Consider the following 19,839-nt stretch of genomic DNA (forward strand, 5'->3'; position numbering starts at 1 on the left):
GGAAATATGGGCAAATATATTTCTCTTCCTGATGTATTTTAAGATCTTCATAAAAGACTTGTTTAATAACTTATTCCAATATTTGAAACTGGTGATCCTGAAACAGTTTAGGATATACTATGAATGACTCAGATATTATTAAGATGGAATGGTTGGGATACCTGGGATACCAAGTGATGATGACAAATACCTTCAAATATCTTCAAACGTTTAGAAATGTATATCCTGCTGTGTTTAAAAAAAAATTAAACTCTGGTTTGTCTAAAAAAAGGTAGTACGTAAAAATCCATAAAAGAAAATAAAGATATTTGAAGACAATAAAACCATGACAACAATAAAAGTTCTTGAATGTTTCCTATATGGCAGGTACTCTGGTATGAACTCTACATGGATCATTTGACCTCATCCTGTAATACCCCCATTAGTTAGTGCCCTTTTCATTCACCTGATCCAGGGATACTGGATGGGGAACATACTGGAGGACACAGGAGACTACCTCCACCTCCCTGCTTCTGGAGAGGGAACTACATGTCACCTCAACCCTATGTCCCATTTCAGAACATTTCTGGACAGAATTTAGGCACTGTTACTTTATGCCCACATGTGTATTTCTTTGGAGAGTGCCATCAGGGAACCCTGTCACACATATTGGGTATATAATAGTACAAGTTATATGGAGATACGGCAAAGTTTAGGAAAGTTACACACAAGCAATGAACAGATTAGATATCATACTATTTTAAAATAATAATAAAGGCAACATGATTTTAACAAACTCTGAATCAAATTGTTGGTGTCTGGTGGTTACAATGATTCCTTAGCATCTATAATGTGATATTAGTAAGTATAAAAGTCAGTCAAATATCAGTTTTTAAACTTTAAAGCCATTGGTTTTCAAGGTGTAAATACCCTAAATATTTACACAAAATTCAACAAAAGGAATCCAAGGTTGCACAGTTTTTAGATCTAATGGTACATCCTAGCCCAAAAGACTACCTCTTTCCATGAAGCCAGATAAAAAAGTTTTGGTCTAGAAAGTAAACATGTGGAGATATTTACATTTGGGAACAGGGATATCTTATATACAATCTATGTAGCACTGTCATAGAATTCCTCACTAAAAATTTTTCCCTAAGTGAGAGGATGCTCACCCCATGTATAGGTATATATGCAAGCCTACAGGAAAAAAAAAAAAAATAAGTGGTTAGTCCTTGATATGGTGTGGCTCTGTGTCCCCACCTAAATCTCATCTTGAATTGTAATCCCCACATGTTGAAAGAGGGACCTGGTGGGTGGTGATTGGATCATGGTGGCAGGTTCCTCCATGCTGTTCTCGTGATAGTGAGTTCTCACGAGAGTTCATGGCTTTAGAAGTTTTTGGCAGTTCCCCCTTTGCTCTCTCTCCCTGCCACGTAAGTTGTGCCTTGCTTCTCCTTTGCCTTCCACCATGACTGTAAGTTTCCTGAGGCCTCCCCAGCCATGTGGAACTGTGAGTCAATTAAACCTCCTTTCTTTATAAATTACCCAGACTCGGGTAGCATCTTTATAGCAATGTGAGAACAGACTAATATGGGCCTCCAGACCAGCTTTTCCAATGTATATTCTGGGGAATAGGCCTGCTCTGACAAAGGGTTCCTTGACTGAGTCTGTTTGGAAAATGCTGAGATATTATTATAGAAGCTCAAAGCCCTCATGTTAATGTATCTTGTTAATGCATAAAAGGTAAACTGAATTTAATACATTTCCCAAACCTTTGTGATGTGGGAAGTCATTCATGGGTACATATAAAAACATCTGACACCACCCGGGTCACTGTTTCTCCTCACAGACCATGGATCTCAGGTTCTATTGAAGAGCTGTAGAACTATCTAGAAACAAAGCAGCTCTTGAATGAGAACTGTGAGAGCAATGCCCCATACAAGACCCACATGGCACCAAGTCCATTGAGGAGGATTTAAATTTAGTTTACCAATGTGTCCATATATCAATAGATTATAACCTTCTTCCCCCAGAGAAGGCAACCTGGCCAAAAATCCAAGGTGAATGGTGGGATGGGGGCATCTCTGTGATTATCATTCAAGATTCCTGAGACCTTTACCTTTCATGAAGTCAGGTGGGAATAACGGTATGCTATCCTCCAGGAGAAGTACCATGGAAGACCAACAATCCCTCCCTATTCCTTTATGGATCTCTCACAGTGGGATAGTGGAGAGGGATGTAGCCCATAAACATTTTAGCTTTTCTTACTGGGTGACTGCACACATAAATCAGGGCCCCTTCTTTCTCCCTGAATCAAGGTTCACTCTTTCATTCCCTAAGACTGGACTCCAATTGTGGTATACTTTGAGTCTGCTTCTCTTCCTTGGTCACAAGTATATGGAATTAATTAGCAAGAAGGCAAGTGGGAAGTAATTCAGATCTTTGGAACTACATATGTAAAGATGCCAAACTATCAGTGAGACGGAGAAAGATAATAAAAGTCTTGGGGTAAAAGCAGCTTCTTATAATGGCACTTAGATCTTCCTTGTTTTTAGGTTCTGTAACAGCCACATAATCATGTATATATCCACAGCCAGGCAATGTCCAGGCCTGTTTTCTGTCACTGAACCTACATTTCTGGCCAAAATGAGATCATAGTTTGAGTTATAGGAAAACAATAAACAAGATGGATGCGACTGAAAGAGAAAATGCAGATTTAATTATTTGCCATAGGGAGTGTTCCTCTGTTACCAATCAAAGGACTGGAAAGTTGAAAAGTTTTGTTTCAATGAAAAAGCATGGATTATTTTTTTTAGCATGGAAATTTTATAAGGTAGGAATTCCTTTTTTCCAAGACATGGTCTCATTCTGCTGCCCAGGCTGCAGTGCAGTGGCATGATCTTGGCTTACTGCAACCTCCACCTCCCAGGCTCAAGGGATCCTCCCATCTCAGCCTCCCAAGTAGCTGGGATTACAGGTGCATGCCACCACACCCAGCTAATTTCCGTACTTTTTGTAGAAATGGGGTTTTGCTATGTTGCTCAGGCTGGCCTCGAACTCCTGAGTTCATGCAGTTCACCCACCTCGGCCTTTCAAAGTGCTGGGATTAGAGGCATGAGTCGCCTAGTCAAGCTAGGAACTCTTGATTACATATGGATCTGTAGTAAAATTGTTCAAGAGGTCACTTTAGATTTGGCCTGGGTAGCCTAGGGTTTAGCATTTAGGCAAAGGAGAGGGGGAAAGAGATAGCTATTCTCTGTGATTATTTCTATTGTGCACTTATCAAATCAATAAAAATAATAATTGTTATTGATGGTGGCCTTCCCGCTGATTAAACGGGCCAATTTAATTGCTTCTGTGAAGTCACACAGCTCTTAAGTGTATATCATGGCGTCAGTAAAGAGCACTCAATTGCCCCCAGCTTTGTGGACAGGATATGCATGGCATTGATTTAATTAGAGCTCTTAGATTGCAACCTGCACTCCTTCCTGAGCCCCTCTCAGCTGGAGACTTCCTCTGTTCTTTTTAAATGCTGCCCTGAGCTGGAACAAAGCAAGGTGCCCAGCAAGAAGCATTGGATTGCATCACAGAGAGGATTAAAATGCCCATTATGAGGTAAGATTCGAGTCAAAGCAGAAGGAAAAGAAGACAGGCTGTAAAAGAAAATGGGCTGCAGGCAGTAAAATATTGATTGAAAGAACTGAAAACACCATGGCATCCACACTCCTGCACTGCCCTGCACGCCCTGAGGTCTGCCAATCTCCTGACTTCATAATCTACTCTCCACAGCTAATAATGCTTCAGCCACTCTGGTCTTCCTCCTGGCTTTCCAACACAAGACACTGATTCCTGACTTGGGTCTTTACAGTTGCCTTTCCTCTAGCTGAACCCTATGCTCTATACACCAGCTCCCAGCCATCTTCATCATTTAGGTCTCAGCTCAAATGCCCTGTCTTCAGGGAAGCCTTTGTTGGCATCCTAGTGAAAATAGCTCCCCTCCCCAACTGGACACTTTCCATTGTGTTGCTCTCATGCATTTTCTTTGAGGCACCAGTCAATGTTAGAAAGTGCATGGTTTATTTCTTTACTTGTCTATTGTCTGACTAATTAAAATATTAACTCCACAAGAGTAGGGACTGTGGGCCATCTTCACTGCTGTATTGATATCCAGTGTTCAGAACAGGGTGTGCACGGAGTAGATGCTTTGTAAATACTGATGGGGAACAAAAAGGGGAGTGGCTTGAGAGAATGAGAAAAGGTGAGTGGCTTGAGTGAATGAGAAATTTACTAACATTCATCTCAAGATCTCTGCTTCCTACCTATACCACATGGTGTTACTAGGTAATGTTAAAAACAGGTATTGGGCCAGGCGCGGTGGCTCACACCTGTAATCCCAGCACTTTGGGAGGCCAAGGTGGCTGGATCACGAGGTCAGGAGATCGAGACCATCCTGGCCAACACGGTGAAACCCCGTCTCTACTAAAAAAAATACAAAAAAATTAGCCAGGCGTGGTGGCGGGCACTTGTAGTCCCAGCTACTCAGGAGGCTGAGGCAGGAGAATGGCGTGAACCCAGGAGGTGGAGCTTGCAGTGAGATGAGATCCCGCCACTGCACTCCAGCCTGGGCAACAGAGTAAGACTCTGTCTCGAAAAAAAATAAAAAAAACAGGTATCAGACAACACAACATCTAGTCCTAGCCCTGTTACTTACTAGCCATGTAATCTTGAGGAACTTAACCTCTCTGAACCAATTTCCACCTTTATAAGCAGGTTTATGAAAAGGCTTAATCTCATGGGACTGTTGGAATTTTAAAATGCATCAAAGGGCTTAGAATAACTCAGCCAGTAGTAAATGCTTAAGTAGTGTTGCTATTATTGTTGTTACTGCTATGATTAAATTTACTATATATCATGAAAAGTATCAGGGACCAGAGAACTTTCAAATGGATGCTCTACTTTTTAAAAAATTCCTAATTTAACACAGTTTTTTCATTCAAAACAACTTAGTGTGTATCTATAGACATCCTCTTCCATCTCAATATATCATGTAGTCGGCAAGTTCAATAACTGGGCAACCCCATCTTCTATATGGACCAGCAAATGTGCACAGTCCAGCCTCCTTTCTGGCACAGTCATGAGTGGTCTTTATGAATAATTTTGGAGAAAGCCAAGTTTCCATTGTTGAAAGCTATGGAAGATATTCTTAATTCAAACAGTATTAGGGTGGTGGATGAGGCAAATTGGAGCATGTAAAATTTATTGGACATCATAAAAGGGAAGCAGGGATAGGGCCAGGGAGATGGGGGGTTCGATTACTGCTGAATTGCTGGCATAATAACCTGCAGCACATCACTGTGCGCCACTGGGGCTGGGAAGCACTCTCCCCGGATGATTGCTTTATGTCACCACGGATGCTACTGGCCCATCAACTACGACCCTGGGAGCAGCAAACCCCATCATAAGAAAGGGAGAAATGTAAATTTCAAAATAGATATATAAATATTCGGTGGCCCAGTGTTCCATTAGTCATTTATATTCCTGACTTTGGAATGCAAAAATGTAAATCCAGGGCCCTTCTGCAGTCAGAAGTCACCCAGGGTTCATATAATAATCTCTCTGACAAGGACTAAGCTGTGGCTGGCAATAAAACCTAGGGGGTCAATAAGCTCACTAAACATGCTGGGAGAAAACAAGGGAGAGATACACTCTCAACCTCAAATGGGGGTAGAGAGAGATTGACTGACATGTCAAACCCATCCCACCTAGTCAGAGATTTCCCTGATGCAATGGGGGCGTAAGGACAGAGCTGATTTACTCACTGACAAGCCTACATCCCTGTAAGCAGAATGCTCCAGAGCTCATTCTCGAGGTTCTGAAGGGCATGGCATTTTTTTCTGATTTACTACCATTTTATCGCTGCAAGAAATGGACACAGCGCAGATGCCCATAGTTCTAAATGAAGGTAAGTGATGTCTTTGATGCAAGCTCTTCTAATGTTCTCCTTAAAAAGGAAATCATTAAGAGTTACATCAGTTCGAGTCTGATCTAATATATTAGGGGTGAGGGAAGTGAAAGGAGAGAGATGTAAATACCATAAAGCCAAAGAAATGGAAATCGCTCCAGTACAGCCCCATGGAGGGCAAGTGCAGAAGCACCCACTAGCCCTGTCATTCCTGAATGTGGGAGAGAAGCAGGACATCCAGGAATGAGAAACAGGAGGAGATGATCTACCTCAACCTGCTTAAGACAGAGAGGAAACTAAGGCACAGAGGACTATGTGTCAAGATCACACAGCTGATTAGAAGCAGATTTGGCCCAGACCTGAACCTACTAATTGACTCCCAGGGTTAGGGGTTGGGTTAGCATTAACTTTGGCCTTCACACCAGGTTATATTTGTTACAATTCCTCTCCTCTTCATTTCTGTTCCATAGGGAATTTGGCACTCTAGCATATACTGACACAAAGCCCACCCCTCAAGTTTAGGAATTAGAGAAGTGATTGACAGCCTATATGTGGCTGAGGTAGAAGATACATTTTAGGAGGTATACAGAACAAATATATGTAAATCATTTTAATAGCAATATGCAATATTATGTAACCTAGGGACTTCATGAACATTAATTAGAACAAAATAAGATAAGTATTTAAGACATTTTAAAAGTGAACTGATTGCAAGAAAAACACCGAGTAAATAATAATACAGGGGTCAATAGACTGGGTACCATTCTAGAAATATCCTCAACATGTTTTCCAAGTCGGTTGTGTCAAATGAGACATTTCACACAAAAATGGTGATTTTACTCACAAGATTGACAGCTGTAGATGGAATCCACATCTTCATTCCAGAATATTATGTTTACAATGGAATATTATTCGGCCATCAAAAAGAATGTATTTCTGAAACATGCTTCCACATGGATAAACTTTGTTTTCAAGGTTTATGTCTATAAGCTAGACATAAAAGGACAGATATTGCATGATTCCACTTACATGAAGCAGATAGGCAAATTCATAGAGGCAGAAATAGAATAGAGGTTACCAGGGCTGGAAAGTGGAGAAAGAGGGGGTTATTGCTTAATAATTACAGAGTTTCTATTGGAGTGATAAAAAGGGGTTTGTAAATAAATAGTTGTGATGGTCGTACAATACTTTGAATATCATTAATGCCACTGAATTGTATGCTTACAAGTTTAAATGGTAAGTTTTTTACATATATTTTTACCACAATTTTAAAAGTTATAGTGTAATATGTCAAAAATCATTGAATTATATAATTTAAATGGGTAAGTGATATAGTACGTGAATTATACCTCAAAATAGCTGTTTAAAAAAATATGTGCATAAAGTTAAGGATATTCTTGCCAAGAAAGGAAGTTGCATATGGTGACCTGTGGAAATTCATCTCAACTATGGGAATGCCATTCTTTATCATGGCATCTGGTCTATCATGCCCCAAAGAGTCCCTATAGAAGGAGGCATGACTATCTTGGGTCTATCTAATGGAGGTTAGTTACAATTTGAATTTATCAGCACTCTTGATAATGTGTCCCTCCTGTATCATTTTCCCATAAGAGCTATCTGGGAAACTCCAGCCTGTATTAATTGGATCATCACCCAGAGATTGAATGTTCTCCGGAATCAAAACAAACTCATCTCCTGTTAGAAGTCTAGTTTTTAAATTCTAACCTGTGAATTTTTGAAATTAAGTTTCAAATTGTCATCCATTCAATTTATGTAAATCTACTAGGGCATTTCTCAAAACTCATCAAAAATGCCACTTTGTAATAAATATAAAATAGTAATAATCTACTTAACCCAAGGTCTAATATACTGAGTTATAAATAAAGAGGCAAGATAACCTAGTGTCATGGACATGGAATTTAGTAGACAGACCTAAGCTGAAGCCCCAGCTGTTCTACCTCCTCACTTTTCTTACTTCCCTGTACTTAGTTTCCTATTCAAAAAATTGAGATAATGACTCTTTCCTCAAAGAGGTATTGTGAGAACTAAAATAGATAATATGATGAAGAGTACAATATTACTGCATATAGCAAATGTTCTATAAATAGTAGTTAAATATGTATTCATAAACACAAAAAAGCAACACAGGATCTAGAGAAAGAAGAGTTGGCAAATAAGAAATTATCAGTCTTCCTCTAGCAGCTAACAGGTAATCCTGTCTTTGCAAAGGAGTATTCTATGGAGAAGCAGGTGTAAATCTCCAGATTCTAACATTATAGGATGAAATGGCCTAGGAACATATCCAATTACCTTTATTACAAAAAGATGATTATTATTATACTACTAATACTAGTGTGAATATTTATTGTGTACTTATTATATGCCAAGCATTTTCATACACATTTTTTTATTATCCTGGTTAATCCTCCCAACAACTCTATGAGGTAAGTGCTCTTAGTATCTCATTTTCTAGATCAGTTAATCAAGGCTTAAAAAGGGTAAATAACTGGTCTGAGATCATGTAGAGATTAAGGGTGATGGCCAGGATTCCAAACACAGGCTATTTGACTTGTAACTTTAACAGCTATGCCATCATCCATTCTCACTTAGAAATCTTGCAGATGATTAATTTACTTTGCCAGTTAGCCTAATACCAAGACAGAAGGTACCTAGAATGCAAATGTAAACAGTTTGGTGGTTTCCTGAACATCATCCCTCACGCAAATGGAAATAACATGTTAGTCTTTTGGTTTGTAAATTAGTTTCTTAGACATGAACTAATAAGGTCATTTTTAACACGTGAATGACTAGTAATAACATCAAACCAACACACATGGAAAGCTGAAGATCCGACTCTTCCCCAACAATAACCAATGTACAGTCACCTTGGGACTCAGCCCATAAGGACCTGATGGGTCTTCTGTGACCATTCCCCCAGCACTCTCTTAAGTGTAAACACTGGGCTCCATACCAAGCCTCCCCTGTGCTTGTTACAGACATCCAAAACTTCCTGACCATGTGGAAAGTGAGGAGCACTTCCTGAGAATGGTCCTACTATTGGAGAAGGGCACAGGTCCCTGTGTGCTCCCAGGACAGAGAAGGCAGAATTTGGCTGCACTGAGTGTGAACACATGAAAAGAAGCAACTCTAATAACCAGGGCTCAATAGTGCTTGATGAGAACCACTGAGCCCTATATTGATTGTGAAGCGCCTATAGCTGCTGATGCTTGACAGATGACACTCAACTTTCAGCCTGGGTGGAAGAGCAATAATAAAAACATTGCCCTCAAAGAAAGAACTCCAAACCGTTATTCAACCGTTCCTTTGGAAATGTAAGGTTTCTCCTTAGAAACATGAATAATGTACAGAGAACAGCTAAAAGATGAGGAAAGACATAAATTGGATTGGATCAACAATTTCCTGCTTCTGCCTCCTGCTGTTCACACACTCAGTCACACAGAGTGCCCCTGTGCAGGCCCCAGAGGTCATGGGATCAAATATAAGTTTCGAAAGTTGAAGAGGGAGAATCCACTTCAAATGACTTAGAGGATAACTGTCACTGGAATTAATATGGTTGGAATGTTTAAAATTGCCACAGGTTCCTTCACTTTTGAAAGGTGTCAGGCCCCTGTCTTGAACACTGCATGTCTGTCTGTGATACCTCAGTGAAAGGTTGCATTATCACAGACAGTTTCAGGCTAAGGAAAGCTTATTTAATTTACTGAACTGCACATAGAAATTGGCAAAGATGAGTCCAAAAGGTTAAGCATGGGGCATGATTCTTACCTCTCTTCATTTCCCATAGTACTATAATGTCCCATTAAATTTTCCTTTCACAAAGGTGCCTGAAAATATGTTTTACATTTCTCCATGCGTACCTTTCTGTTTAGTACTCAGGACTCCTCTCCCAAAGAATTAAAACAGATGAGAGATGAGACATAGAAATCTGCTCCTCTCCTATGGGATAAAGTTGGAATTTAAGAGAGCAAAATCTGAAGTGCTAAATTGGGCAAACAGCATGAGAAGCAGTTGAGCTGACTGAAATACTTGTAGTGGACATGCCTTCAACTAAAATGACCATGCCACTTGCAAATGGAAAACACATTATTTCAATCTGCTTCCTCTTTTTGTTTGTTTGTTTTTTGTTTTTTTAGACAGAGTCTTGCTCTGTCACCCAGGTTGGAGTATAGTGGTACAATCTCAGCTCACTGCAACCTCTGCCTTCTGGGTTCAAGCAATTCTCATGCTTCAGCCTCCCAAGTAAGTGGGACTACAGGCATGTACCACCATGCCTGGCTAATTTTTTGCATTTTTAGTACAGACAGGGTTTTGCTATGTTGGCCAGGCTGGTCTTGAACTCCTGGCCTCAAGTGATCTGCTGGTCTTGGCCTCCCAAAGTGTTGGGATTACAGGTATGAGCCATCATGCCTGGCCTCAACCTGCTTCCTTTCAACATTAAAGGTAAATGAACATATTACTGCTAAAAGGAGGAATAAAAGTAAATGAACTCAGATTCTCAGGTTTCCCTTAGAGTCAATGGAACCCTTCCAAACGGCAGTAGTTCCAAGGTTTAGCTCTTGCAAGATTACCTACGAATGAGTTATGATGACAGCAAATCCATCATTATTATGAAGGCAGAGTTTTAGATGGTTGAATAGAGCTTTCCATTCTTTTTTAACCTGTAGCAGAAGACACCAGAGTTGACAGAGGTTTTGCCACTATAACATAGAAGGGCCTCTGAGTTACACTTTTATCCCTCTCAGGGTCACCTATCACCAAAATCAATTTATTTCTTTGTTTCAATATTTATGCATGTTCAACATTTTACCCCTACATATTATTCTTGCTCCTACATAGCATTCTTCCACCTGAGCCTATTCGTGCTTTCTACATAGCAAGCACTACACAAGATGGTAGGGATCCAAGAATGAACAAGCTCCCATCCCTGCCTGGGCTTATAGTCCAATGGGACAAAACACTGTAAATATGTGAGATGAGTTATGTAGAAGCTTAAGCAATGTGCTATGGAAGAATATCTTATTGAGTCTAAAAGGCAAAAAAGATAAAGCAACCATCGTGCAAGCTTGGAAACAATGCCTCAGTAGAATCATCACCAAATTAAAATAGCACATCAACTCCATTTTTTTCTATTTTGATTTTTCTTTGAATTTCATATTGCTGTAAACTGATAAACATTTTTTGCAAAAGCATAAGAAAGAGAGAGAATGAGATAAATTGATGATCTTTAAAAAAAAAATTGTTGGAAATTCCTTTTGTGGTCCCAGATTATAATAAAGCACATTGAAACACTTCATCAGAAACAAGTTTGCCTTGTAATCAACTTTCTAGAGATGAAAAGGTGACCCAAGAGGTATCTTCCAAAGTAAAGATCAGTCATTTAATGTTTGGAACGTATCCTTCTGAAGATAGCATTTGAATTTTTTTTCAATTTGAAAATGAGATTATAAACAACTACAAAGAAGACTTTCCCCAAAATGCTAATGTTAACAACATTGCAAAGTTCTATGAAAATGATTCTATTTCCTTATGAGAAAAATTATGTTAGGGCATACAACATGTATATTCTGTAAAGAAAATGGTTAGCAAGGGCTTAAGAAAGGGCAAATGGCTGGCAACAATCAGGCACAGCAGCAATCAGGCACAGGCCAGAGCCAGCTGTGGAAACAGAGTGTCACAAGTCACCCTGGCCAGCATGACTTCCCCTGGTAAACTTGCTGGAAAGCATGAATTTGTCAAGAGGGTTCACTTTGGGGAAAAAAACAGGGACCAGCAGAACCTCAGAACTAAAGGCCATGGATTTGGAAGCTTGAGAAAGAATCTGTAACGGAAGAAGTTAGTGCCCGTTCTCCAAGCCTAGGGCCAAGTAAGTTGCAGAGGAAAGATGTGGAATAACCCAAGACCAATCAGAGAAGATGCAGGTGCCGAACACATATATGCCAGAGAGTTATTTGAGATCAGTTACCTTAATCTTTCACTTGACAGAAGATGAGGCTGAGACCCAGAAATGGGAAAAGACTTGTAAACGTCACACAGTGCCAGAGCCAGAACCTAAACCTGAATGCCAAGTGACTGTACTTTCCATCACCCCACTTTGTTCTTTTCACTGAGAATCATTCAGAAAATAAAGCATGCTGATGAGAAGCAGATGCATGAGTGGAGCAGGTTGGGAGCATGAGGCTAGCATGAGTGAATACTGGTGGTAAAGATTTCAGTCACTGAGAACCCAGGTGATTCCTGATTCTAGATTATAAGCATTTGAAGGCTTTTGGTTTTCTTTAAGAAATGGAGTCTCATGTTGTTGTCCAGGCTGGAGTACAGTGGCATGCACATACCTTGAACTCCTAGGCTCAAGTGATCCTCCCACCTCTGCCTCCTGGATAGTTGGGACTACCAGTGAATACCACCATATCTGACTAATTTATTTTTTATTTTTTTAGAGACAGGGTCTTGCTATGTTGCCCAGGGTGGCCTTGAATTCCTAACCTCAATGATCCTCCCACCTCAGCCTCTCAAGTAGCTGAGATTGCATGAGGCTTGTTTTCTAATTTTATTGCCAACAATTTTGTTCCCCACTAATATTTTTCCTTCTCCAACAACTCCATAAACCTATCAAGATGGCTCAAATGTCATTCTAAATTTGTTTTTTAGTCATAATCCACCTGTTGTGCACATGTGGCTCATCAACATTTTACATTATGGGTTTACATTATGGGTTCATCCTGCAGAAATGTTATCTATCTTTATAAGTATGTGTATAAAAATGTTTTTGCACATATGACTTTCAAAAAATATGTAAAGCAAATATTTAAGGTTCAACTTGCAGACTCATTATTGAAGGTATGTGTGTTGCTTTTCAAGGCTTACGAGAAGTGAGTATAAATAACAATAAACCTAAGTAGAAATGCCTAAAGCTAATTATCTCCTTGATACTATGACCTAAGCACAAGAGTGTAGTCAAAGGCTCTTATTTTTGCATGTCCAGTGTTAATTCACTCTTCATTTCATAACAACCAGGGTGTCATTTTTTTTTTTTTTAAGAACCAGTGCTTTCCACCTTTCTTTTCATATGATTCTGATGGACCTGAGCCCAGTTCCTGGTAGGAGGTGTGGGTCTGACCCAGGTGATTAGTTCAAACATTGAAACACAAGCCGGCTGGGTGCAGTGGCTCACGCCTTTAACCAGCACTTTGGGAGGCCGAGGTGGGTGGATCTCGAGGTCAGGAGATCGAGACCATTCTGGCTAACATGGTGAAATCCCGTCTCTACTAAAAAATGCAAAAAAAAAAAAAAAAAAATTAGCCAGGCGTGGTGGCAGGCGCCTGTAGTCCCAGCTACTCAGGAGACTGAGGCAGGAGAATGGCATGAACCCAGGAGGCAGAGCTTGCAGTGACCTGAGATCACGCCACTGCACTCCAGCCTGGGCGACAAAGTGAGACACTGTCTCAAAAAAAAAAGGCCGGGCGCGGTGGCTCAAGCCTGTAATCCCAGCACTTTGGGAGGCCGAGATGGGCGGATCACGAGGTCAGGAGATCGAGACCATCCTGGCTAACACGGTGAAACCCCGTCTCTACTAAGAAATACAAAAAAAATAGCCGGGCGAGGTGGCGGGCGCCTGTAGTCCCAGCTACTCGGGAGGCTGAGGCCGGAGAATGGCGTGAACTCGGGAGGCGGAGCTTGCAGTGAGCTGAGATCCGGCCACTGCACTCCAGCCTGGGCTACAGAGTGAGACTCCGTCTCAAAAAAAAAAAAAAAAAAAAAAAAAAAAAAAAAAAAAAGGAAGAAGAAGAAAAAAAAGAAAAGAAATGCAAGCCAACCCAGCCAATAAAAGTCAGTCTTCAAATTTTGTCTTGAACTATTGGAAACAGCTCTCTTTCCAGTGGGGTTGCTAAGCTGGCAAGAAGTAATCCATTTGCTGATATTGGCCATCTTATCAAAATTTATTTCTTAAAAATGCTCACTTCAGTGGTACCTATACTCAAATTATAATGATACAGAGAAGATTAGCATGGCCCCTGCACAAGGATGGCATATGAATTTGTGTAGTTCATATATTTAAGAGAAGGAAAAGGGTGCAGAAAACATACTTAATGAATTAATAGCTGAAAACTTTCCAAGTCCTGGGAGAAAGATAGACATCCAGATCCAGGAAGATCAAGGAACTGCAAATAGAGTCACTCCAAACAGGTTTTCTTGGAAGCACATTATACTCAAATTGTCAAAAGTCAAAGACAAAGATTGAATCCTAAAAACAGCAAGAGAAAAGCATCAAGTCACATATAAGGGAACCCTCATTACATTAATAATGGGTTCTCAGCAGAAACCTTATAGGCCAAGAGAGAATGGGATGACATATTCAAAGTACTAAAAGAAAAAAAAATGCCAGCCAAGAATATTATACCTAGCAAAGCTATCCTTTAGAAATTAAGGAGAAATAAAATATTTTTCAGACAAGCTAAAACTAAGTAGATTTATCACCACTAGATTGGCCTTACAAGAAATTCTCAAGGAAGCCTTACATCTGGAAAATAATAATCACCATCATGAAAACATGCAAAAAATGGCTGTAAAACTCGCTGGTAGGGACAATACACAAGGAAGAAAGAGAAAAGAAGCAAGGCAATACACAAAAGAAAAAGAGAAACCTGTCACTACAGAGAATATCCAAGTGCAAAATTAAATAATAAGTGAGGAAGTAAAGAACAAGATATACCAAACAACCAGGAAACAATGAATAAAATGACAAGAGTAAGTCCTCACCTATCAAGAATAACCTTGAATGTAAATGGATTAAATTATCCAGTTAAAAAACATAGACAAGATGGATGGATTTAAAAAGAAAGATCCAATTATATGCTGTCGACAAGAGACTCACCCTCACCTCACATGTAAAGACATCTATAGACTTGAACTGAAGAGATGGAAAGATATATCCCACACTAGGAGAAACCAAAAGCAAGCATAAGTAGCTACACTTATATCACTCAAAGCACACTTCAAGTCAAAGTTCTAAAAAGAGATAAAGAAGGATATTATACAACAAAGGAATCAATTAAGCAAGAGAATATAAGAATTATAAATATATATGCACCCAACACCAGAGCACTGATATATATATATAAAACAAATTATTAGATCTAAAGGGAGAGATAGACCCCAATACAATAATAGCTAAGGGACTTCAACACCTTACTCTCAGCATTGGACAGATCATCTAGAAAGAAAATCAACAAAGAAATGTTGGAATTAAACTGCACCAGAGACCAAATGAACTTAACAGACATTTAAGTAACATTTTACCCAACAGCTACAGAATACACATTCTTATCAGCAGATGCAACATTCTCCAGGATAGACCATATGTTACGCCACAAAACAAGTCTCAACAAATTTTGATCAATCAAAATTATATCAAGCATCTTCTCAGACAACAATAGAATAAAACTAGAAGTCAATAACAAAAGGAATGCTGGAAACTGTACGGATACATGGAAATCAAACAACATACTCCTGAACAACCAATGAGTGAAGGGAAAAATTAAGAATGAAAAGGGGCAAATGATCTGAACAGACATTGCTCAAAAGAAGACATACAAATGGCCAAGAAATATATTTTCAAATACTCAACATCACTAATCATCAAGGAAACATAAATCAAAACACCAGTGAGATATCATCTCACCCCAGTTAGGATGGCCATTATCAAAAAGACAAAAAATAACAAATGTTGGTGAGGACAGTGAAAAAAGGGAACTCTTTACACTGTTGGTGGGAATGTAAATTAGTACAGCCACTATGGAGAACAGTATCAAGGTTCCTTAAAAACTACAAATAAAACTACCATATGATCCAAAAATCCTTCTACTAAGAATGTATATAAAGGAAAGGAAATCATCATATCAAAAAGACATCTGCACTCCCATGTTTATTTGAAGCAGTATTCACAATAGGCAAGATATGGACTAAGCCTAGGTATCCAACAACAGAATAGTAGATAAAGAAAATGTGATATATATACACACAAAGGAATATCACTCAGCCATAAAAATAAATTAAATCCTGTCATTCATGGCAACATGGATAAAACTGGAGGATATTATGTTAAGTGAAATAAGTCAGGAACAGAACTAACTAAACACCACATGTTCTCACTCATATTGTGGAAGCTAAAAAAAGATGATCTCATAGAAATGAAAAGTGGAAGAGATAATACAAGAGGCTGGGAAGGGTAAAACAAAGAGAGGGTTAGGGAGATTTGTTAAAGGATGAAAAATTACAGCCAGATAAGAGGAATAATTTCTCATGTTAAAAAAAACATTGTAGAATGATTACAGTTAACAATAATATATTATATCATTCCAAATAGCTAGAAGAAGGATATTGAATGTTCCCAACATAAAGAAATGAAAAATGTTTGAGATGAGGGATAAGCTAATTACACTGATCTGATCATGCAATACATTATATGTATTGAAACATCAATAGGTATCCCATAAATATGTACAAGTATTATATGCCAAGTAAAAAAAATACATTTAATTTAAAAAGGCTATATGAACTACATAAAAAAGTAGAACTGAGACAAAGTATGCAGATGGAAATTACTGCCAATGTTACTTGAATACCTGGAGATAGCAAAACCCTTATGGGTAGGTGGTAGATTATTCACAAAAAAATGCTGCAAAAATTCCTTTTCCCTCTATATATTCTTCCCTGGGCAATGTAACCTTACCACTCTTCCATCAAGAGGTAGAGTCTTGTTCTCCACCCCTAGTATGTGGACTTGGCCATGTAACATGTTTTGTCCAATGAGTCATTAACAAATGTTATGCAAGTAAATGCCTAAAAGGTACTTGAGCATGGAGTTTTCCTTCTCCTGTTAGGGGAACCTTTCTCCCACCACATAACACGCCCAGGCTAGCTTCCTGGAAGAAGAGAGATCACATGGAAAGCTATTCCAGCCATCTCAGCTGAGCCCCAGACATGTGAGGAAATTTGCAACCATACAGCCCCAACTGAGTCAGTCCAGAGAGGAAGCATCCAGCCAACCCACAGGACTGTGACCTTATATATAGCTAATATTTTAAGCCATTAAATTTTGAGGTGGTTTGTTGCAAAATAAAAGGTAATTAATAAAGTATCAAATTATATATTTTTTCAGCAATTTGAATTGTTTTATCATCTGTAACCAAAATAAAAATAAAAATACCCAATGCTGGCCGGCTGTGGTGGCTCACACCTGTAATCCCAGCACTTTGGGAGGCTGAGGCAGGCGTATTACCTGAGGTCAGGAGTTCGAGACCAGCCTGGCCAACATGATGAAACCCCATCTCTACTAAAAATACAAAAATTAGCTGGGCATGGTGGCGGACACCTGTATTCCCAGCTACTCAGGAGGCTGAGGCAGGAGAATCACTTAAACCTGGGAGCCAGAGGTTGCAGTGAGCTGAGATCATGCCATTGCACTCCAGCCTGGGCAACAAGAGTGAGACTTTGTCTCAAAAAAAAAAAAAAAAAAAAACCCAGTGCCATAGCTAGCATATTTGATACCCAGAACAGGTAATTTTTAATACCCCCTTCCTCCATAAAACAAAATTCTTTTCAGTTATAATCATGTAATTAGTAATTATTATTTTTTCTTCATTTGCTTTTGTTTTGAAATAATTAACAACTAAAAAGAAAATTAAATTTTTAATGTAAAGCTATTATTCAAATATATTTGAGTTATTCATGCATAAACTTAAATTTGCACTTACCAAAGAAAAAATAGTACACTTCATGGTTTGTATTTTATTGTTTTAAATATTAAGTACAAGTAAATGCTCCAAGTAGTCTCACTGAATGACAGAACTAACTCAAGACCTGTTTCTTTATCTCTCAATCATTTTTCTGTGACTGCCTAGTTCAAATATATTGTTCAAACACAGAAATATATGCTACCAAGGTTTCAGAGATACTGACTGTGATGTGATCTCTAATAATTCCAAACCACTATGAATTTATAGCTAAGTTCATGTATGCTAAGGCTTCCTGGAGAGCTACGAGTTCTCCAGATTAACTCCATGTAGAATACAATGTGTCCTAAAAGATAAACTTTTAACTGTGTTAAAATGTAATAAACATTAACAATAATAGTCATTATTTTCAAATACAACAGAACTCCTGGCAATTATTTAGACTGACAGCTTTTTTCCAGAGACGAGTATTTTTATCACTTTAATTGCCTGAATTGCCAGTACATGGTGATAATAGAATATACATAAAATTTTAGTTGGTTTTATTATTGTTTCAAAGTTTTCTACAAACAATGCATCCCCTCATTGTCTGTACCTGGAGTAGACCACTCTCGTCCCCCTGCCCTTGATATGCCACTGTGAATAACACTGGAAATAAGTTTCATTCATGTTGAGAATGATATTCTCCAAAGGACTCCGTCTGAAGCACAACAGAAGTGTTTAATGAATATGTTTGCATGTGGGAGAAAATTTCCAGCAAGATAATTTCAATATTGACCTAAAATTTCCAAGTTTCCTAGAAAGAGAAATGAAGATCATTGATGGCTTTAAGCATTTCAGCACAGTGACCAGGTAGAACTAAGTTTTCATTGGAAGAAAATGCTTAAATAGTCTTCACTGTGATACTCTATTGCAATTTACTGTAAAATCCTTCTAATTCCAGAAAATTATTATGGTTCTCTGGACCAAGACAAGCCAACAAACAATAACTTATTTCCAATTAATTTCCAATTAATCATATACCCTTTAAGGTGAGTTCCCTCTTTCAGGATTCAGGTAAAGCCCCAGATTTTCTTGAGAGAGCTAAAGATATTACACAATGAGTCATAGAATTAGAAGAATGAAACTGATCACATGATGCCATTGATCTATATAAACCTATTCCCATTGAATGTCCATTTGACTTGACTACATATTTTATTCATCTGCTTTATAGCTGGTCGGTTGTATCTTAGTAAATTCAATCCCCTTCAGACTGAAACATATTTTATTCTCTCCAATATGTGCCTTTCTGCTACATTTTATTCCATTTGGTATACTTCCTAATCAATTCTTTTGTGAGCTTCATTTCATTCAGCACAATGTATCCATTGTTAGGATTTATTTCTTTCAGAATGATTTAAATCTATTTTGCTCGATGCTGCTTTAAAGCTACTATATGCACTATCAATTCCCATCCACTGGGCCATGTGGTCTGGTTCATACTCCATCTTCTTGGTTGAGGAAAGATGTACTTTCCTAGCTTGGTCTGATGTGAAATGACGGTTGCTTTTTATCTATCCTGGCAATGGCTGTGGACTGAATAATAAGAATGATATGTAGCCATGTGTAGGAATGTCAGTGTATTACAGGTACCCAAGGTTGAGATGGGTAACAGTGGGCTCCTAATATCCTTAGAATGAAGTCATCCTTCAGAATCTATGCTTCTAAAATTCTAGGTATCATTTCCAACAGAGGAAATGCAACACACAATCATCAAGCACTCTCGTAAATCTTTGCTGACTTAAAGGACAGCGGAAGGTTGCCTTCTTTGGTAGTATTAATTGTAAGTCACTTTTAATTTTGGTTGGCCCCAAACTTTATGTTCTTTCTTAGTCTTCGAAAGTTCATTTTGCACCATAAAATTATTTTATTCTTCATAGAGAAAAAAACAAAAGTCAATGAAAGACATTTGATTTTAATGACCTTTTTAGTGACTTACCTTCTAATTAATAGAAAACTAGAAAAGGTCTGGGGGAAAGCCCAAAGAGGTGAACGAATAAAAGAACAAATCATGTTGCTGGATATGAGCAGATCAGTTAATTTGAAAGGCTGAGTGTAAATAGGGAAAGCCTGGAAGGTTAGTCTAAAAAAGTACATTGAGGT

General features: G+C 38.6%; 1 protein-coding gene and 1 non-coding gene across 3 annotated transcripts in view; one reads left to right on the plus strand and one right to left on the minus strand.

Annotated features, from left to right (window-relative positions):
- The window catches only part of LRMDA (leucine rich melanocyte differentiation associated), a 1,136,440-nt gene that overhangs the window by 299,277 nt on the left and 817,324 nt on the right, over positions 1-19,839 (minus strand). The gene's annotated exons all lie outside the window — the stretch shown is intronic.
- On the plus strand, positions 13,915-14,016 carry LOC112632347. Its single transcript, XR_003121387.1, has one exon. It is a non-coding gene; the product is annotated as a U6 spliceosomal RNA (small nuclear RNA).

This window comes from Theropithecus gelada, chromosome 9 (genome assembly GCF_003255815.1).
Source record: "Theropithecus gelada isolate Dixy chromosome 9, Tgel_1.0, whole genome shotgun sequence".
NCBI lineage: Eukaryota > Metazoa > Chordata > Mammalia > Primates > Cercopithecidae > Theropithecus > Theropithecus gelada.